A 23852-nucleotide genomic window follows, 5' to 3' on the forward strand; every position below is an offset into this window, starting at 1 on the left:
AGATTACTGACGATGTTGGTCGTGGGAATGCATTTGCGGATGAGGTAGCGAAAAAGACAGCCAGAGATGCTACAAGTCGCATGTATGTTACGGGCCCTGCAAATTGGGTCAGGGAAAGAGGAATGTATGAGGACACAGTAGAAAGTGTGAAATCAATTCAAGAAGAGGCTACAAAGAAAGAATTGAGAAAGTGGAAAGAAAGTACAGGAATGTTAGATGAGATGGGATGTTGGGTGGAATTGTCCGAGCACCAACGTTGGCTGTTACCAGATGCCTATGTACTACCTGTAGTTACTATGGCGCATGGTCCAGCCCACCTAAGTGCGAAGGGAATATGCAAGCTTCTGGCTCCAGTGTGGCAAAACGAAGGAATCCCGAAGTGCGCAGACAATGTAGTGAAACATTGCATTATTTGCTTAATGTACAATCCAGGAAAGGGAACCCCAACTCCAGCAGGTCATTTTGCTCCTCCGACCTATCCATTTGAGGTGTTGCAAATCGATTACATTTACATGGAACGATGCAACAATCTCAAATATGTTCTAGTGGTGGTATGTGCCTTTTCCAGATGGATAGAGGCTTACCCCCTGAAACACAATACTGCTTTATCTACAGCCAAAGTACTTCTAAAAAAGTTTTTCCCTAGATTTGGTTTGCCGCGCATTGTCTGGAGTGACATTGGGAGCGAATTTGTGGGCCAAGTCATGCAAAAAGTTTGTGCAGGTCTTGGTATAAAACAGAAGTTCCATGCGGCAAACCATCCACAGTCAGCGGGTCTGGTGGAGTGCTATAATGGCACTCTAAAACTCAAACTTGCTAAAATACAAGCTAGTACAAACCTTAGTTGGCCCGATGCCCTACCTTTGGCTCTTCTATCCACCAGAACGGCTGTGCATTCTCGTTTGGGACTTAGCCCTTATGAGATAGTTTTCGGACGCCCAGCTAATATATGGGGAGTCCCTCGCCCTAAAAAGTATTCAGACTTGCCATATCCAATGTTGATTGATTATTTGCATGACCTTACAACTAAATTGCGTGTTCTCGATCAACAGGTTCAGAGCACTTTGCCAGAGGCCTCCACAGACTCAGGTCATTCCATCCAACCAGGTGACTGGGTTTGTGTGAAGAATTTCCAAAGGACGAAAAATTTGGAGCCTCGCTGGAGAGAACCCCGTCAGGTTCTCCTGACTACTCGTACAGCAGTAAAAGTTGAAGGAAAGAAAAACTGGATTCACGGCGTGCACTGCAAGAAGGTTCCTTTGCCTTTGCCCTTTGATCAGTGGGTCCGCAAGGGTATAAATGACTCTGAAAGCGAGAAAGTTGCACGATTTATACCTTTTAGTGATGCACGCTTGAATGAAACATTGTCGGAAAAAGAAAACGACGACATTCTCCAAGAAGCTGTACCACCACACTTTCGTCTGAACACCACAAATCCACGAACATTGTTTCAGGATCAGACTATACCTGATAAGGCTCATTACGATTTAAGACCCAGACTGAAGAAGTAAACTTGAGATTCTCTCTTCTATGTAGTTTCTATCCCGGTTGCAGGGTCACGGTATGAGTCTTGGTTGTGATCTGAGTAGTGGCAATAGGTCTGCAGGACTTGCAGTGTCATAGGACAGCAGACAATCGTGACCAAGTGATTAAGGAAGATTGCCGTGAGCATCCATTTAGAAGATGGAAACTACATTAGGCGAAAGAGAGAGAAGGAGCAAAATGAAAAACAATCATTGTAAAATAATATACAGTTGTTGTGGTATAACTTTATGTGTTTTTATATTATTATGTATTTTATTGGCGTGTATAGGTTGGATTGTTTATGCTATACAGCAAAAAGTTGTCCCTTCTTCTATTACTGTGCCTTCTTATTCTACTATCTCTCCGCATCTATTTCATACACTTCCTCTGCATGAACTCGTTAGAAGAACCGAATATTACAATAATTCATTTATCCAGTTATTGCACCAACACCAATTAGTAATTAATACAACCGATTGTTGGGTGTGTGGACTAATGCCTCATACCACAGAAAAAGGGATGCCATATTTAGTCCTCCCATTCTCTTATGAAGGTTCTGCTTGGGCTTATTTTGTAATTTTCTCTAACGACTATCAAAGCTGATTTAAACGACCTGTCAGTTCTTATATTGGTGGACCAGATTTCAGTCATAGTTCATTGATAAAGGGAATGGTAGCTATGGCTAAAATCATGGAAAATAGTAAAATTTCTGTTGATGAGAGAAAAGCATATACTATTTGGAACGTCACTCATTATATCACTAGCCTTAGTGATAAGGTTAAACAGGGAAAATCTCCACCAATTTGTACTGTACCTCATCAAGGCAATTTCTGTTTGCAAATAAATGGGCAAACTACTTACACCAAACAGAGAAAAAGTTTTTGTTCCCATACATACATCCACTCATCTCAGTATTCCCCGCCGTTAGTGCCATCTCAGGGCACGTATTTCATCTGTCACGATAGAGCCTATACGTGGTTGCCGACTAGTTTTTCTGGAACTTGCTATATAGCTTTTCTTCTTCCCCCTACATACACTGCTTCTTCAAATTTTCATAAAAACAGATACGGCAGAGGAATTATTGATTCCAAAGACACAGCAGGACAAGAGGGAGGAGATTTCCTGAAAGGATTTCTTCCTTTTTGGGGTCCTATGGCAAACAGCAGGAATTTGAGACAACTGGTTTGTGTTGTAGAGACTACCATAGACATCCCTGTAGAAGCTTTGAGTAATAGTATAGCGGAACTACAGGCGGATCGTCTTATGACTTTACAGAACCGAGTTGCCTTCGATGTTATTCTTGCAGATCGTGGTGGAGTCTGTAAATTGATCAAATCAAGTTGCTGTATTAATATACCTGATGATGCTTCGACAGTATACCAGGCCATCTCTAAATTACATATAATCTCCGAGTCAATTCATCAAGACGAAGGAGATTGGTCGTTATTGGGATGGTTTTGGGGACTACTGTCCAAATGGGGTTGGAAAGTGCTAACATTCCTTGGTATGGTTTTAGCCATCGTTTTCTCTTGTTGTCTTTGTATGCCCTCTGTGACCTTTGTGCTACTGTGTGCATCCCAAAACCTAAGACAAAAAGAACAGAGAATATTAGAATGATGTTACAGCAACAACTCTATGACATCATGGCCATCGACATCGACTCAGATTAACGTGAGTCTGTGTATCTTGCCTGAGTTCTGGCAAAAGGAGGGTCTGAGGAAATTCGATTTTCGATCACGATTGTATTGAGCCTCCATTTTGTGCTCCGCCGCCATTTTGTGTTGCCCACACTCAGGCAGCGTGACGAACAAAGTCTTTTCTGCTTTTCCTGCAGTATCGTGTCAAAATAGCCTTCTGCCTCTGTTTACAAAGCTGGTGTTAGAGACTGGCCGAGTACACTAATCCCTGTCTGGTTTTTCTAATCCCTGTCTTAACTATCTGTTGGTTCACACTAATCTCTCCTGACTTTATCTTATCTTCTGGCCTTCGCTGTCCTCTGCTCGTATTCTCTCATTTCACAACTGTCCTCCAAAACACACAAACGTATCTTGCCACCTGCAAGTCAGTTACAGACACGTTAATACCTTAACCTGTGGGAGGGGTGGCAAACACAGTTGGAGGAGAGACTTCTTCGGGTTACTCGATACTTTTGTTTTCCAATTCTTTCTAGAGGCTTTGACTTACTTTCAGACTATTCCTATTGGTCTTTCATGTATGTTTTAGGTGTATCCTTCGTTAACGTATATGTCACCTATGTACTATAAAAGATTGTGCACCACGGAGTGAAGTGGCAGTCTCCTGAGAACATACGCGTGTACTTCTAGGACAACTGTACTAGCTGCAGCTAATAAAATCTGATCTTTTACACCGACAGAGTGTCCCCGTGTCTCTGTTAGCTGAAGCAGGAGAACCCAGGAGATTAAGGCGTACCCAGCGCCGCCAGGCCCATAAGGTTTCTGGTTCTTCAACCCATCCCACATAGGGCGAAAAGTGCTACACAAACAAATGATGGATGGAATGCTGAATGAATCATACATTCACCCCCAGTCAAAAGATCTGGGTTAAATGCATCGTTCTTTTGCTCACCATGCCACCCCAGTTTAGACCCAGCCATATGCAAATCAGTTCTGACCCTGTGGCTCATGGGAACAGTCCAGACCAAACTGCCAAGCCAGGTCCTCCCTCGACCGGAAACAAGCATCCTGGGACCGGTTTCAGGGTATGTCACCCTTCTTCAGCCAGGCTAGCTTGAATCCAGTGGCACAGTGAGCAAGGGACCCACGTCTGGGCATACCCATTCCACATAGGGCGAAAAGTGCTACACAAACAAATGATGGAGGGAATGCTGAATGAATCATACATTCACCCCCAGTCAAGAGATCTGGGATAAATCCATGGTTGTTTTGCTCACCATGCCACCCCATTTTAGACCCAGCCATATGCAAATCAGTCTTGACCCTGTGCCTCATGGGAACAGTCCAGACCGAACTGTCAAGCCAGGTCCTCCCTGGACCGGAAACAAGCATCCTGGGACAGGTTTCAGGGTATGTCACCCTTATTCAGCCAGGCTAGCTTGAATCCAGTGGCACAGTGAGCAAGGGACCCACGTCTGGGCATACCTATCGCACTTATGGCGAAAAGTACTACATAATGATATGATGGATGGAATGCTTAATGAATCATACATTCACCCCCCGTCAACCGGTCCGAGGATGCTTGTTTCCAGTACAGGGAGGACCTGGCTTGGCAGTTTGGGCTGGACTGTTCCCATGAGGCACAGGGTCAAGACTGATTTGCATATGGCTGGGTTCAAACTGGAACCGCATGGTGAGCAAAAAAACGAATGGATTTAGGCCCAGATCTCTGTACTGTGGTGAATGTATGACATTTTTCTGCATTCTGTCCATCAACTGTTTTTTTGCATTTGTAACCCTCATACTAAATCCCCACCTACCCTGCAAGGCCATGCAAATATTAAAACTACCCATCCTGACACCACCCCACCCCCTCCTAAAACCCAAAGGACCTCTTCCCCACCCCACCGCAGCTCGTCTAATGGGAAGAAAATCAAAAAGTTAAACCAGTGTCCCCCTTTCCATACCCTTGCTTACAAAATCCCCAGAATGGTGAAATTCAGTGTTCCCAAACCCAACCCTCCCACAGACCTACCTGCCTCTCCCAATCCAGAGTCTAGCCCTCCCAAGGTCCAACACTGCCCATTGTAGTTACTTACATCATTGAGTGCCCTTTGAGTGCCTGGCCTGCCCACTAGATGCCCCTTCCAGGGGAGGTATCAGTTATAAGGTCTTTGTCTTATGTACATCCTTGCTCCATGTTCCACCTTCCCTTTTCCCCTCATTCCCATCTCCCATGGATTCTTCTTACGTGGCGCCCGGGTGCTGGCCTTGCAATTGTTCAATGTTCTAATTGCCAGTTAAGATGGTTGCTTGTCCTTGTTGCGGTCGTGGTGGTTGAGGCTGTGTGAGAATAAACAAGGATCAAACTTGCCTTTTCCGCCTCGTGTCACATCTTAACATTGGCAATGATAAGCTGGTCAGGGACAGCATTTCCAGCTTCCTCCCCGAGACTATCTTTGTCAGGTCCAACATTGTTCTCCTCATGGTTGCCTTATTCTTTGTTCCAGTGCGTGGAGGAGTGTCCACACCATCGCCGCAGTGCTGGTTTGTGGTGGAAGCGGTGAGGAAGTAGTCTTGACCTTTGTAAGGTGAGGAGCAGTGGTGGGAACGCTCTCGGGAAGCACTGCGTCATACCCAAACATCTTCCTGACTAAATATGGTGCACGTCCCGCTCAACTATGGCATTGCCTGTTACCCTCCTGAGCCTTTGCAGGGACCTCCCGCTTCACAGTTGGATATCTGTAACCTGTCACGCTGACGGGCACAGCTTCTATTAAAAATGTAGCCTGGTCTTTGGGATTTCAAGAACTCAGCACGTTGTCAGGCACTTTGTCTCTACTACATATGACACATTGATAGGCACTGCAAGTAGTAGTTATGTCATTTATGTGGCCACAGGCTACTTTTTTAACACAAGTTTTGCCTGTTTTGCTGACGAGTACAGTCTAAAGGAGTCCTTGAAGGTGCATACCTAGACTTTGTTGTTGGGCTTGCCCTCGTAAGCTCTCGTGGAGTCAACCGCCCTGTGTTCTGTGTTTCCCATGCTGATGTGCACAGCAGTTAACAGCACTTCAGCTTCATTCCGTATAATTTAGTCGGTGTGAAACATTCTTCTGCTTTTTTCTTTAAATTGGGATACGCCTTGCAACAGCATAGTTTTACCTTCTTTTCCATCCACCATGGCCCCGCCCAACATGAATCAACCTCCACCTTTCATAGATGATGTGGGGAAACCTACCATAGCCTGGAAAGACTGGGAAAAAGTTTTTGTGTCTTATCTCAGTACAATTGGGGGAGAAGAATTCTCTCCTTCAAGAAAGCAATATATCCTCTTACACAACATTGGTATTCGGGGCAGGAAAGTCTATGAGAATTTATTGGATTCCGATAGTGATTCAAAAGGAGAAGGCTCTTGTGATGTTTACACTGCAACTCTGAGGAAATTATAGAGACACTTTGGACGAAAAGTGAATGTGGTATTAAAAAGACGTACATTTTTTTGCAGAATGCAAGGAAAAACAGAAAAAGTCACGTCTTACATAACTGTTTTGAGAGGTCTTGCCAACTTATGTGACTTTGGTACTCTGGGTGACTCCCCAATTAGGCATCAGCTCGTTCGCTGCACAAATAATCCAAAAATTCAAGAAAAGTTCCTAACAGGGAGTCCTGACTTTAAGGTTGCAGTGGAAATTGCTAAGAGCATATACCTGAAAGTATTAGAGAGAATAAACAAAGTATTGGGGGTGAGACTATGCATGTGATGAAAAGCAAACCTGATCCTGATTTGGTTGGAAGGGAGTGTGGCTCAAACAAGAAAGGAGATGAACCTCAAGGTAATACATTTTTAGAGGCTAGACGGTCAATAGATTAATGTGTTTCCGTTGTGGAAACGGCAATCACCTAGCCAACAACATAAGTTGTCCCGCTCGGTCCATAGTATGTGGGAAGTGCAACAAGAGAGGGCATTTTGCCAGATTTTGCAAAAATATAAATGTGGAAAAGAAAAATGTTCATGCAATAGATGAGGTTGCTGATAGAGTTAACAACATGGACGTCTTTCATATTAATAAGGGCACTTTGAGCAACGGTAATGATAATCCTAAATGCAACATTTCTCTTGATGGAGTAGAATTCAATGTGTTTGTTGATTCTTGCTCTCCATATATCCTAATTGATTATGACATCTTTAAGGATACGTTTCATGGTTAGAGTTACATATTGATGTTCCCCGATATAAAACCACTGGGTTACTACAAGGATCCCATTCCTCTGGAAGGCATGTTATCTATGCAAAATAAATTCAAAGATCGGTCAACACAAGGAAAGGTTTATCTGACTAAAAAGGGGTCCTGTTTGTTGGGGTGGGCTCATCAGAAAGAGCTGGGTATCAGATTAGACCCCAACAAAGCTGAGCCTGTATTTGCATTGGAAGAGGGCAAGCAGGAGCTCAAAGCTATTTGTGATGATTTTCCAATTTTTCAGAAGTGTTCAGTGAAGAACGGGGCCACTTAAAAGGATTCCAGCATAAAATTACGCTGAAAAATAATGCTGTACCTGTATTTCATAAAGTTTGGCATATTCCCAACCTCATGCAAGCACTGTTAAGGGAAGAGTTGGACAAGTTAGTGTTGCAAGGCATTATTGAGCATATTGAAAGTTCCCAATGGCTTGCTCTGATCATTGTTGCTCAGAAATCAGGAGGTAGAGTTTTGCGTCTCTCTGTAGACCTTGGAGATCTGAATGCAAACATTTGGGTAGACAGGTTTCTCCCCCCTGCCATCAACAACATGATCAGCATGATTGGTAAAGAGGAGATTTTTAGTGTTATTGATCTATCATACACATTTCACCGCATTCCCTTTGGCCTGGCAAAACTGCTGCTGCTGTTTTTCAGCATGTGATGCAGAGCATCTTGGGGAAAATTGCCATTATCCTTGGCTTTCAGGACGAGATTTTGATTTATGGATCATCTGAACAACATCATGCTACAATCTTGCTCAATCAGAAGATCAAGCCAGTATCGGTCAGGGGATATAGCACTAAGGTATTAGCATATGCCGACGACAGCTATTATTACCTCTGACCCACAGGTGGCAATTACACAGGTAGAACTATTGGCCAAGGAATTCGGCAGACACTCGGAATACCTTCTAAATACTGATAAAACCAAGATCATCTGCACTAAGAATATTACCCTTCAGGATCCTGGTAGAACCAAATCAGCCACTTATCTTGAGATTGATATAACTCCGAATGTGGGTTCTATTTGGGCAAGAAACATCATTCCTTTGATAGATACAATCAATAGAGATCTATAAAGAATCGACAAGCTACACCGCTCAATAATCGGCAGGTCCAATGTCCTCAAAAGGACAATGTTCCCCAAAATACTCCATTCATTCCGGTGTATTCCGCTTGAACCTGAACCTGTCTTCTTTAAAAAACTTGAGGGACTATTCTCAAATTTTATTTGGCACTATCAGATAGTTAGATGCTCACTTACATTCCTAAACCACCCCCAAGAGCAAGGGGGATGGGCGGTTCCAAATCAACTTTACTACTAGGCTACAATGCTAAAACATATGGGCATTCTGTTTTTGGCAGATAAAGGCGACGAGAGGCATATGGGAACGCATGAAGCTGAAGTCCCCCCAACTATATATGAACTGCAGCATGTGGGATATTGCTACGGCAGCTGGAAGCCAGCTACTACAGGAAGACACGAGTTAAGCCCCTTAGAGCCGCATGAAATGTATGGCATAAGGCTAGCAGATTGTTGAAGATACCTAGGCTTCATAATGATGTACTCTTTTGGCGCTCACCAATCATTTTGACCCCTTGCTATGATGGGATAGGGAAACTCTGTGAGCAAGTGGGTATTAATAGTATAGGGGATATTGTGGGTACGGACGGCACGATCTCCTTTGCCGAGCTACAGGAGCACTATGATATCGATCCACAGTCCCACTTTAAGCATGTTCAAATTAAAGAAACCTCAGATTTGCTATGACTGGAATAACATCAATAGACAAGATTCCTCTGCTGGAAGTCATCCTGTATAAAGACTATAGAATAAAGAATATATATAATATTTTTATAAAAGCTGCTTCGGACAACTTAGCAAAAACAGAAACTAACTGGGCTAACAAGCTAGGCGATGAAGACACAGATCTGTGTATGTCACTCGCTCTTTCCAAAAAGATATTTCTCTTGGCCAACTTGAAGGCCCAACTCTACAAAATGGTATTCAATCTGTACTTCACTCTGGCCAAGCTTTTTGGGTGGGGAAAACGACCAGTGTCCGAGATGTGGGCAAGATCCCGCAGATCTGATCCATATGTTCTTTGACTGTGGCTAACTAGACCCCTTAAAAAGGGGGATAGAAATATTTCTGCAAAAAACATTAGGAAGAGGGGTGACCATTACGTCAACTATGATGATATTAGGCTACTATGAGAAGGAACAGTTAGAACAGACAAATATTTTTGCTTTATCTCGGTGGCAGTAGCCCGATTGTTGATTGTGTCAAGGTGGAAGGACTCGGACCCCCCTTCTTAATCTGGTTGGAATACCCAGATGCTTCACATCTGTAATCTGAAGGTCGCTATATACAATTGTAAGGAGCGGAGATCTAAGAAACGTGGCGGTAAGATCTGGGGTCCTATGCTTACCTAACACCTCTTTAAAAAAACTAGGACCATCAGGTTCCCCTTAACTGTTTTCTCGCTTAGTCAGGTACGTAAAGGAGCTAATTCCATTAATAAACAAGTTAATCTTTGCATATTGTAAAAATGTAATCACTGGATGACTCTATTTTTTAGTATGGACTTGTATTAGCTATGTATAATAATGTATATAAATGGAATAAGCTTAGGTGCTTTGCGTTATCTATCTAGCTATCTTTTTTTTTTCTTCTCTTGAAATTTGGAGATGGATGCTCCTCTTTTCTCTTAAATGTATACTCTATGCCCCCTATATGAGCGAATCATCCTATTTTATATACACCATTTCATACATTGTTATGTTTTACCCTTTGCATTGGTCCGTCTTTCTTAGCTTTTGTATGATCTTAGCTACACTGTGCTTTCTTGTTATTTTTTTTTTTACATGTACCGTAAACCGCTGCGTTATCTGGGATAAATAATAAATATATTTTAAAAAAAAGATAAACATCATGCTATCACTTTAAGGGTGGTGTTGAAGGCACTAAAAGAAGCTGGGTTCACTGTGAGTAAGGATAAATGTAGGATTGGGGTTGATTCTGTAGACTACTTGGGGCATACCATTTCTAGGCATAGTTTCCAATCCAAACTAAATCTTGTCAAAGCTGTGAGAGAAGCTCCCCCTCCAAGGAAAAAGGATGAGTTGAGGTCCTTTTTGGCATTGGCAGAATATATGACTAAGTATGTCAGGAATTTGCGGACGTAACAGCTTCCTTAAGGAATCTTTTAAAAGAGGGGGTTCCTTTTCTCTGGTAACAGGATTGTCTGCACTCATTTGAGGATATTAAGGATGCTATAGCTAGTGCTCCTTTTTTTAGGCTGTTGTGATACCCACGTAAGACAATTTTGACCACGGATGTGAGTGGAATTGGTGTTGGGGCAGCATTTACGCAAATTGTTGTGGGTGAGGAAGTGGTTGTGACTTATGCGTCTAGGGCTTTGAGGGAAGCTGAACGTAACTACACAATGGTTGGGAGGGAAGCTATTGATAATTTAAAAAATAAATTTGTGGGGACATTCTGTTGCAGTGCGCACAGACAACAAGCCTTTGATATTCATGTTCTCAATCCAAGGAAGGGTCACCACGACAACCAGGGATGCCAAGTGACCTCTAAGCCGAGAAGGGTATAAATTTACCATGGAAAATGTGCCTGGCAACAGGAATTGGGTAGAAGATTGTCTCTCACATTTACCTTGCAAAAAAAGTGTTGATCCTGCCAATTCTGAGGATGGTGAGATTGTGACTTTGATGGAAGTCCCAGGAATTGTCGAGTAGGAGTGGGAATCGGGATGAAAGAAGATGAGATCCTCAAATAAGTCAAGAGTAAGATCATTCAGGGATGGCCCATCAAACCTGGTACTTTAAGCAACGGCCTCAAGGATTATTGGATCGTGCAACATGAATTAAGAATTTTTAACAATAAGGTCATGAGAGGAGACAGGTTGGTTCCTCCTGAGAAACAGTGGGCTAGGATTGCAGTGATCGCCTGTGAGCGGCATTCAGGCAGAAGCATGACCAAGACTGGGGTAAAAGTCACCTATTGGTTCCCCAGAATGGATTCTATAGTGGAGGAGACGGTCAGAAATTGTTTGTCATATGTCCTCAGTGACAATTCGCGGTCCACTCGGAAAACACCTCTATTTCCTGTTGTTGTCCCTTCTAAACCATGAGATAAGTTTGTTTAGACATAATTAGGCCTCTCAAGGTACCCATGTGGGAAGGGAGGTTTATGCTAGTGTTGGTGGATTATCACTCCCATTGGATAATGAGAAAGGTGGTGAATTGAATTAACACGTGGTCCCTTACTAATTTTCTCAAGGAAGGGTTCATGTTGGAAGGGGTTCCCAGCACTCTCATAAATGACAATGGGGTACAGTTCATGTTCGAGGAGTTGCGTGAGTTCCTGAAGAATAGGTCCATTTGCCATTTCAAAACAGCTTTATACTGCCCCAGGACAAACAGATTGGTTTTAAGGGTTAATCATATGAGTAAGTAGTGCTTACAATTGTCTCTGGTATCTGATAATCCTGCAGTTTGTGCTCTTCAAAGCATGTTGTGGTCCTATCATACAACACCTAATTTGGTTACCAATATCTCTCTGTTCCTGGTTTTGAAAGGGAGATTACCAGGTACAAGGTTGTCACCTAACTGGTTGGGTGAAGGAGAGCTCAAGTGGGTGGAAAGGGAGGAAATTATTCGGTTTAGAGAACTTCACCAAAATAGATACAAAAGGAAATAGTACGCAAAGCAGGGTGTTGCGAAGTGCAGATTAATGGTGGGCAACACTGTTCTTGTCAAATTTATCAGTATCCCATCATGGTGGTGGGAGCCAGTTTTCAAAACCCATGAATGTGGTTGAGGAGGGCAGGAATGTGATTACCCTGAATGATGGATGCACTTGGAGCATGGATAGATTGACTGCGTGTCACCCTTCCCTGTTAAGGGACGAACAGGAAGGAGGTCCTATGGTTGACTCCAAGTCTAGTTGTGACCGTAGGAGTTCGAGACCACACAGAGCTCCGGGGTGGCACAGTGATTATGTTCCACATTAATGCTGTTCCTGTTCTGGTAAACTCCTTATTATAACCTTCCTCATGTTCGTTTCAGATCAACACAACCATCTTCTAGAAGTTTTGTGCGCTCAGGGGTTGGGGGAAAGTTTTCTCAAGGTGTATTGTTTTGCTATATTGCATTGTATGTGCTATTGCTATTACTTGATTATTGCTGTCAAACAATGCATATACCATTATTTTGACTGTTGAATTCTTGCATCTCACGACTCTGTAATTTAAGCTCATTTTGTCTTGTTTTTATAGGAGGGAGATGTGTTATATGGTATTTGTCTTATGCACATCCTTGCTCCATGTTCCACCTTTCCTTTTCTCCTCTTTCCCACCTTCCATGGATTCTTTCTGCACCCCAGCCGCTTGCTGGCCATGCGATTGTTCAACGTTCTAAGTTCCAGTTTTCTATGACAGTTGCTGGTCCTTGTAGCAGTCATGGTGGTGAATGCTGCGTGAGAATAAACGAGGATTGAACATACCTTTTCTGCCGTGTGTCTCATCTTAACAGCATCCCTGCCAGTGTTTTGGAAGGCAAGTTTGGATGGCACATCAGTATGCTGGCCCACATGCTGATACTTAGACTGGCCAAAGGCCTTTGTTTTGGGTAACCAATCTGTTCTCTGTAATAAAGCACCTGCTTGGTTTTGAACTCCTTTGTCCTGCCATTGCTAATGATGCTAATTGTTGTTATTGTGTAATTTGGGATGTGTAACTAAAGTTGTGTTTGTTTCAGTATGATAGCTGATCCTTTTCAGTAGGTAAGTATTGTCAGACATTGGGGCACGTTATGGAGTTACAGAGGCTGAGGGTCAATGTTCAGTTGATGTATATGTGGGATGAGTTTCAACTGGAGCAGACATTGCATTGGATGGTCTATGCTACGGTAAGTATTGAAACTTGCCTTGGCCAATGCCCACATCTTTCAACTTGCAGTACTCCTTGAGATGTTGGGTGGATATGTGTCTAATGTGTGTAAAGTAGGTATTTGTTTTTGTATAAATGTAGGTTGTTGTGTAGTCATACCTAATGGGTCCTTTGGATGCACATGTACCCTTTTTCATGTGTGTTTTTTCCACATACGTATACTAAATGCATGACAACTGCTGTTGCTGCTGTGTTCATTGTTATGAACTTAAAAATTACAAATTAGCCACATGCTCATGCCAGTGTGTGACATATTCCATTGGTCCCAACTAATTCCACAGGCCCTTTCCAATTGGGGACTTGGAGGCAGTTGCAATATGGACTGTGGCCTGGACAGTTAGGCTTTCAGGAGTCTCTCTTTACACAGTGGACTTCTATTGTTTTACAGCTTGGTTTGTGGAAATCCCATTTACCTGACTTGCCATTTTCATGTGGGTGATTTGTGAGGACCCATTACAGTGCTTTAGCAGTGAAGTTGTGTTTTCTTACATGAAACGTTCATACTGATGTACGTTGGGTGTCAAAACAGGACCTAGTTTATGAGCAATGTGTGGGTGTCACTGGAGATGATTGCTATGTCAATCATGTGGAGGTGTTGTTCTGTGGCACTTAATTGCACACATTAGTACAGCAGCTTCTGAGATGTGCTCACAATTAGAGTTTTTGAGAGTGTGCCTGTACATTGTCAGTGACTTGGAAATAGAGGGAATCATGCAGATGTGATGGGAACATACATTGTGTTATGTTGCATACATGGGCCTACAAGATATATTTGTAACACTGATAGGATGCCCCCTAGCGTTATCCACAGTCTCCTGCCTCCACAAGGGGTGTATGTAGTCACAGGCCCATGGTTTATGTAACATGTGGGACATTGTGGCCCAGGTGTTTGTTCAATCAGGTGACCTTGACTGTGTGTATATGTTCAGCTGGGATGTATTACCTACCAACACTGACACATATACATGCTCTCTGTTATCTGTGTTTAAATGGCGGATCATCGACTTGTTGTTGATTTAATGTCTAAGGGTGGGTGTTGTAACTTACCAGCCATTGCGACCACAACAGTTTCACATTTGGAGGAAATTGAGTTAGTAGAGCAGTGTCAGGATGTGCGCAATACGCTGAATGTTTGCACCAGATGTGAGTAGCTGTGAAGAGGTATATCCCTCCCTTAATGCCAGCTCTGTTGAGATGGTTGGACCACCACAGACAGGTCTTCAGAAAGGCGCATCGTAATTGGGCAGGCATTTCGTAAGGCGGTCCACACTCCAACTGGCACCAGGGTCCATTCTGATACCATCGCGGTCAAAATTTCCTATTGGGGTCGGCAGGACTGCGGCGGTCATAAATCTATGCATTCAAATGTATTTTAATATGGCGGTCTGGGCCGACCGCTTCCGACAACACCGCAGAAGCCGACCCGGCCGGGATCGTAATGAGGCTCATAGTGTACTGTTATTTGCAAAATACACATACTTATGTCATACGCATATTTCTCTATTATTTGCAACATGTTACATAACTGTCATTTATATATATACATTTTTATGATATATATTTCACATGTACATTGGTGTTGGTTTCTTACATTTTTATATTATGATATATTTTATACACTTCTATAAACATATATATATATATATATATATATATATATATATATATTTTATATTTTACACCAATATTGCCCGCAAGCTAATGGAAGCGCACACTCAGCAAACTAAACCATCCAGGTTCTTCATTCAAGGCAGGAGCTTGGAACTGCTTCCATTGGATTGTATCTCGTAGACCTGACGCGTTTCAAGGCTTGTGCCTATCTTCAGAGGTCGCTTTTAAAATGACTCGTGCAGTCAATTCTGGTTGATTTACTTCAGCTGGATTCATGCCACGCCCATAGTGGGACTTGCTCAGTGCTCGCAGTGCATGATGGATTAAGTAGTTCAGTCCAGAACAGTGTATCACCTATAGTAGGTACTGCCACGATGTCACAGTTTTAAAAAAGCATTGTTCACCCACAGTGGGCTCCAGAAAGCAGTGCAAGCTGTTTTTCGCCTTAGTTCGCTGAACCGTATTCAAGTCCGGGTCCAGTACCGAACGTGGCATGAATCCAGCTGAAGTAAATCAACCAGAATTGACTGCACGAGTCATTTTAAAAGTGACCTCTGAAGATAGGCACAAGCCTTGAAACGCGTCAGGTCTACGAGATACAATCCAATGGAAGCAGTTCCAGCTCCTGCCTTGAATGAAGAACCTGGATGGTTTAGTTTGCTGAGTGTGCGCTTCCAACAGCTTGCGGGCAATATTGGTGTAAAATATATATATATATATATATATATATATATATATATATATATATATATATATATATATATATATATATATATATATTATCTACTGGCGGTCGCCAGTAGATAGTTATAGTTAGGACCGTGTTTCCATAGGAAATCCGCAACATTCTATTTTGAATAACTTTGGCACCGATTGACGAATCCTCGCAATTTTTTTTAAAATAGGTGGGGCGCTCCGCTCAGCTCCTACCCTGAAAGTCTCGGGGGGATTCGTCAAGCGGGGGCTGAGAAAAAGGGGGGGTCCCAAAACGCGTTTTCCCCATGCATTTTTCCATAGGACCTTTAGTCCAAGCTACAGCCCGAACGGCTGAACAGAATTGCTTGAAATGTGGCAGAGAGGTAGTCCTCAGGTCAGGGATGTGCCTTTTGCAGGTCTGGTGTAAATCTGTTCAGTATTTCCTAAGAAAATAGCATTTAAATCAATATAAATATATCTATAAGCGCGCTCCGAGCGCGTACGGTAAGCTTACCGTACGCGCACGCTGCCGTGCGCGTGCTTAATTCTGATTGGTGGTTACATGACTGTAAACATTCGAATCGGTCGAAATCAGGAAGTGTCGGCCGCCATTTTGTGTGTCTCACACTGATAAGCAAAGGTGGAGAACGTGAGAAGGGGGCAACGAAAAGAGTTGCTGATCCCCTAGCGTTTGTCAGGGGGTCCAAGAAGGTCCCAAAAGTATGAAAAATACATTTTAAATTTTATTAAAAAAATCACGGGGTGCGCGTACGGTAAGCTTACCGTATGCGCACGGCAGAATTTTTTTTTTTTTTTAAAATAGAAGTAAAAATCAAATTTAAGTGTTTAGATATCAGGGGGCTCTAAAAAGAGCCGTTGTGTTAATGAAGTGGTTTTTTGTGGTACCTACAAGTAAGTACCGATGCAGAGTCTAAAGTTCAAGAGGAAGACTCTGTTGCCTTCATCAGTGAAATGTACACCGTCTCCTCTATAAATGCCTTGCATGTTGTAATGCAAGTTGTTGTGGTATATAGAACCCATACCATAGTCTCTGAGGAAAGCAGAAATAGATTTGTTGACGTGCTTTCTTGCTTTGTCAATCTGTGGACAAAATTGGTTGGACCAGTTCCACTTTTACCTTTGGCATATATTAGAATATACAAAGGCAGATTGAGGAAAAAGCGACATTAATTGCACAAAGGTGTCCTTAACAAGCATTTCCAGACCTACCCCAGTTAAAGTGCCTAGGTCATTTCCACCACAGTGCACAATAATAAGGTTAGGCTGTTGGAGGTGTAGAAAAGATTTCACCAAAGGCATTAATTGGTGCCACTTTAACCCTCTCTGACCAATCCATTTAATGTCTACATTTGGCAAAGCAAGGTCTCTCACCATACCTCTTTTTTCTGCATACTTTTCACTCCAGAAGACATAGCTGTGACCTACAATCCACACTGTGAACATCTTTCAAGGAGATCTGGATGCACTCAGGAGGTGTCTTGTAGTAGAATGGCAATATGAAATGAAAGACAGTTGTAAAATGGAGGCATACATATTTTTTTTAAATAAAAAGAACCTATTGGCTGATTCAAACCATTTTACAGTTCAAACTAGGCTGTATGTGTACATTTTTAGAAGCATGTTTTGTATTGGTTCAGAAAATTGTGTTCCCACAGAAGATTAATTTGGATTTGCTGTTAGGTTTGAAAGGTGAAGCACTCTTGCTCTTTGGAATAGAAACATTGTGTGCTGAACTTCTGACCTCTCTGCTCACACCAGTGTTCCATGAGCTGTTGCTATGGTAGCAGGCAGAAGTCAAGTTGGGGGAAGGGTTCATTTGGAAAAGGGTTGAAGTTTTCAACCAATAGAAATGTGTGATTTCATTTGAAAAAATGTGGGAAGCACTGAGATTTGTAAGTAACATGTATATGTGTGAAAAAAGAGAGGGAAACATTGCCATTTACTGGTTCTGGTGAGAGGAGAGAGGTGTACAGCTCTGAGATTCTGACTTTGATAATCTGCTGTGTTCTCCTCTCTCTGCTTTTCTCATTTCCGTTGTACTCCCTCAAGGACCTTGTAGGGTGAAAATTAAGGGTGCACGGTAAAAAAAGCATAAAAAAAATTAATTAAAAAAGTTGTGAGGTAAGGGTGGCTCTTAAAAGAGCCGTTGTGTTAATACAGGGACAGAGGAAAGAAAGAATGGGAATATTAACAAGGACCACAGATGTACTGGTCTATCTTATTGTTTATTAGGGAAATACTGGTCTCCCCATGAACAATTAGACCATAACATCTGGTGCACCTCATTTTTACCCTCTGAAATCGAGGGTTCCTTTCCACAGGAGCAGAAGAGGGTGATGCTCCCACCGCAGAGGAAGTGCTCGGCTGAGCTGCTGAAGATGTACTCGGCTGAGCTTCTGCGGATGTGCTTGGGTGACTTACTGAAGGGTTTGCTTCAGTATGTCGAGCAAAAGTCCTTGGATGAACATCCCTAAGGTGTCTCAACATATTGTGATTACCAAAGGAATACTTCTTCCTTGGATTACCTCTAGATAACACACGCTCACAAAGTGAGCAGGTAACTAAAGGAGCATTTACCTTTTTCTGCCCCTCAGGAAATGTAAAATACTCCCAAATAAAAGAACTCTTCTGTTTCCTCCTTCTCTGTCTGATGATGCTGCTGCCCTGCTCACTCTCAGAAGAGGACTGCTGCTCTGCCATTGTATCCCAAAGACAATTCAGCTCCTTCTCCTAAGAAATCACAAGCAGTAATGAGGGGAATGGGTGTGGTGTAGGAAGATTCTGGAACTGAAAGCAGTTTAAACCAATCAAAACTGTTGTTTCTTGATCACATGACCAACCGTACGCGCACGTTAAGCTTACCGAGTGCGTACTGTAAATGTACGCATACGCGTACGAAAGACACACGCACGCGCGCATGCGCATTACAGGCACACTCGTACACTTCCGCGTAACGTGCGCGCGTGCGCGTATAAAGCATGCGCTTACGCGTCACGTAGGAAGTACGGACACGTCCGCAAATTGCGTAAGCATGCGCACACGGAGTATAAATATTACGTACGCTCACCGTACATAAAGCGAAGCGTGTGCTTACAGTAAGCTTACCGTACGCGCACGGTAAAAATTTAAAAAAAAAAAAAAAAAAAAAAAAAAAAAAAAAAAGGTTTGTTGATAATATTAACTATGTTATACAACTATATCTAACCATTTATTTAAAAAAGGTGAATCATACTATATTGAAGAATGCATTAAATCCATGAATATATACATAGGTAGCATAGTGTTTAAAGGAAAAAAATAAAAAGAAAATAAATCATGTAAAAAACCAAGCAAATTCAATGAAAAAACCGTAGGTTTCACACGCATTATAGTTAGGAATTAGAATTTAAAAAACCATGGAAATTCACAGAAAAAAAACATAGGTTTCACACACATTATATTTAGGAATTAGCATTTAAAAAACCTTGCAAATTCACTGAAAAAAACCATAGGTTTCACACACGTTATAGTTAGGAATTAGAATTTAAAAAACCATGGAAATTCACAGAAAAAACATAGGTTTCACACACATTATATTTAGGAATTAGCATTTAAAAAACTTTGCAAATTCACTGAAAAAACCATAGGTTTCACACATGTTATAGTTAGGAATTAGCATTTAAAAAACCTTGCAAATTCACTGAAAAAACCATAGGTTTCACACACGTTATAGTTAGCTGGACATTTCTCTCGTAAAAAAACATTGAAATTCCCCCGTTATAGATAGTTTAGCTAACTATAACTCGCGCACCCGCAATCCACTGCTGATGACGTCACATATTACATCACTCATGACATGGTCAGTGACATCACTTATGACATCACTGATGACATCTCAAATGACATCACTGATGACATCACTGATGGCGTCATCAATGTGATAAATTACCACATCTTCTCACACCCTTATAAAACCTTTGATATACTACCTCAAAATTACAGATTGTCATTCTCATATTCATAAATAATGCAATACCAATAACTGCATACAAACATATTAACTTTTAGGTCTTCATACACCTCCACACACTCACCTGTAAAGTCACTCATAGTTACAGTCACTCCATAAAAAAGTATCATATGAATTTATACACACACCTATATAGACACTCACACACTACCAATCATCCATAGAGGTACTCTCACACCAAGTCATTCATACAAATAATCACACTGCCATTTACTCACCTATGCAGTTATACACACTCAAGTTCCCTTGCTCACAAAAATAGTATCACATTTTTATGCTCTATTAGAATCATTGACAAAAGCACAGACTCATCCATACAGTCACTGTCACAATCACACATTCTCAGATCTAGCCACTTATATACTCTTACACACATATATACTGCCTTTCACATATGTAGTTAGTCACAAATGTACCACTGAGATATACATTCAATCCATAACACAGCCATACATACACTCACTCAACCATACAGTCCATCACAGATGCACTTTTAAAAACATCCACTCATAGAATCACCCACTAACTCATCTATGCACAGAGTCACACACACCTTACCCTCACAAACACTCAGGAACTCATACAGATACTGAGACAAGCAATCAATAACTCATATAGACACTTATATAGCTATTCACAAAACCATGCCGCCACTTATACACCAACACACAGACACATACAAACATTTATACAGTTTAGTCACGTTAAAATAGAAAAAGTAGACAGATCTGCATGAGACATACTGTGGGGGGTGCAACAACTAGATGTCACCTCATATGTACGTGCCAATATATGCTCGGGGAGAATATCTACATTCTTAGTTGACAACTGGAGTGTACACCCAGGACACGTCAGGCTTAGCCTCTATATCTGGCCACATCTTATTTTTACTCCAACATGGAAGTACTGAGACTAGTTCTCCATGACATCATAGTGCCACTGGCTCGCATTTGATTTCACCTATATGACTTAACAAGCCACTTTACTAATACGCAGTTTATTACTCATATAGCCTACACTGTATTCTAACCAGTTTTGGGTTTATCAATAAACTACAATCTTTATAACCTGGGCTATGGACCCAAACAAACAAATAGTCAAATTGTATGAAATACAGATCGTATGGTCTGACCCATACCAACATGGCGCTTACGTTTTTCGACTAAAATAACATTACGTTCGCCTTGGGGGTTGCTAAACAAACAGTAATGAAAGGTTCTGACTAGGTAATCCTAGTACAGATATACTACGGTTAACAGCACTCCTAATACGAGTAGTATTCGGCACAGATACTTGTAACTATGTTAACCAATCATTTTACGACTAATAACATATGTCTGGTATCCACCTCATCTATCGTGTTGACCTAGTTTCGAGGCAAACAAATAGTCAAACCTGTATGAAATACAGATCACAAGGACTGACCCATACCAACATGGCGCTTACGTTTTTCGATGAAAATAACACAACGTTCGCCTTGGGGGTTGCCGTGAATAACAATAACTAACATTAGGCCTAGATAAAGCAATGGATATAACTCCACGTTACAGGTTCCACAGCGGAACGTGGATACTAATCGGATGAGAGTGAGCATAGTTGTATTAGGGCACCATTCATCGTAAACCATTCCAAGATGGAGGACACGTTAACAGAAAAAGTCCATGCAGAGGGAAAGCATCGGGAAATTATGTACAGCCTGCCGTTAGCGAGCCACAAGTGTCTTGAATTAACCAATTACCGGATAATCAGTTCCGCGCAGAAAGTATATAAAAAGCAACAGTGTTGCTCAGGACTCATAAGGAGCAGGACTACGCCAGGATTTCCCGGAAAACACCATATACCAGTGACTGAAAGGTGAGTAATCCTCAGATGAACTCGTCCGTACTGGGTTTCTAACGGTATTCTAGGGAATGGATAATTTGTTTTTACTTTAGAACTAACTGCGTAGTAAACAAAAAACTAGTTTTGTGGTCCAAAATAAGGCGTAATGATAAAACAAGGTAACTATGCCTCGGTGATTATCTCGGGGAAGGAGGGAACGAACTTATTCCAAATCTTACGAGCACTGCGTCCCTACATAGGCAAAATACCACTATTAAGATATATAGCCTAAAATGTCGGGGACGATACCCATAAAAACAAGGTAAATGAGAGTACATCATAGTCGAGAAACTTATGCGCGCATATTGGCTTTGGGGAAAATAGCAATAAATATAGCTGTTTTTTACCCCTTCTTTCACTTCGATTTCCTTACCAGCGTTGGCTAAAGCACTGAGATACAAATGCTGACCTTCAATGAAGACAGCCATATCCATCAAGACAAATAAAGGAAAAAGTGAATAATAACCGAGAATACCGGAAAAGACGAAACTGTGAACAGTCTTGAATAAGTAGGTCTCATTCGAAGAGTATCAAAAAAGTTTTTTTTGATAATAAGCACAATCCACCTAACTCTCCCTTTTTTGAGACATCTCAGAGATAATAACCCCCAGTCTTCATAATTTAATACAGGTTCCCCGAAGATATTGGTATCCTGGTTGTAATAAGCCTTCCTAAACTACAAGACACCAGAAATTGATTACGTGGCGTACCTACGGCCTCACTTCACAGTTTGAGAGTGACTCAGATTAATATGAGGTATGTTGGGTAGAGATATAATGGATCACTATGTGGCCTAGCAATGAGAGACCCATTAGAAAGAGACAAGCTAATTACCATTATTTTTCACAGTAACAGCCAGTAAGGTGAATTTCCTGTGATATCCAGAAAACTATACATCTCTATATTATTACCAGTGAGCCAACTCGATTGGTACAAGGTAGATTTATACTTTTTCCTTTTAAAATCTACCAAATGTAACTTGTGAATAAACTTTTCAGAACGAAAATTGGGCAGACGGAGAAAAAGCTGGACTATACACTCCATTTAACCTTTCACATATCCTGGCTTTTTTCTTACTTGTTTCTTATTTTTGCTTACTTTTTCTCACTTTCTCTTCTCTCTATACCCCAGAAAATTAATAATACCATTTAGAGAGCAATGAATTCAGTAGCGCTATTGCTAACCCGACAGTGTTATAGGGGTTTTTTAATGATGTGTTGGAGACAAATTGCATATTCTCCTGTGGGATTGATAGATGGTATTTCCAAATCATGTCCAGTGACATTATTTTCATTGAATTTCAGATTATTCAGGTCCCCACCCTTGCCCGTGATTAACTCATGTAGCAACAGGTCCTGATGAAGGTGGCAACTGAAGAATATTAGGCCACCGAAACGTGCGTCGACCAGACAGTATGAGACACCCCAATGCTTAGCAATCTGTCAGAAGACTCAACGGCTTGCCCTGTCTTGGACAAGCTCTACCATTGCTGTTCTTCTCCGCTTGGGGTGCTGTATGCAAGTTGTTGTATGAATGTGATATGTATGTAGATTTTTTAGAGGTGTGATCGGTGTGGGGATATTCTCATTTGTTGCGAATTATTGATGACACTCACATGGTTTGACAACCAAAAAAAATGTTTGTTGACACTTTGTATTGTATAAAAAGAAATAACTATTTATTTAAATAGAGATGAATTGCACAGTATGAGAAATCATTGTGAAGAAGTATAAATTATGAAGAAAAAATAAATACAAACAATAAAAAAAAGCTGTAAAAATGAAAACATTGTTGTGATATCTATTCCCATCTGTACCCACTTTAAGTAAAGCAAGATAGGTCTAGAGGGATACTTCTCAGTATAGTTACAGTTTAGTCACTAGTCTGAAGTAAGATGCAGGTAAACGACTCACTTATCGAGTCAGTTACGCAACACAGAAAATCATCCCTTTACACACTTGTACACCCACTCATTCTTTAACAGGCCTTTCCCTATATATATAAAAGATATTGAAAATTTTAAGAAAATCACATATTCACTGGATGATGTCATCAGTGATGTCATTTGAGATGTCATCAGTGATGTCATGAGTGATGTCACTGACCATGTCATGAGTGATGTAATATGTGACATCATCAGCAGTGGATTGCGGGTGCGGGAGTTATATTTAGCTGAACTAACTATAACGGGGGAATTTCAATGGTTTTTTACGAGAGAAATGTCCAGCTAACTATAACGTGTGTGAAACCTATGGTTTTTTC

Source organism: Triturus cristatus, chromosome 6 (genome assembly GCF_964204655.1).
Source record: "Triturus cristatus chromosome 6, aTriCri1.1, whole genome shotgun sequence".
Classification (NCBI taxonomy): Eukaryota; Metazoa; Chordata; class Amphibia; order Caudata; family Salamandridae; genus Triturus; species Triturus cristatus.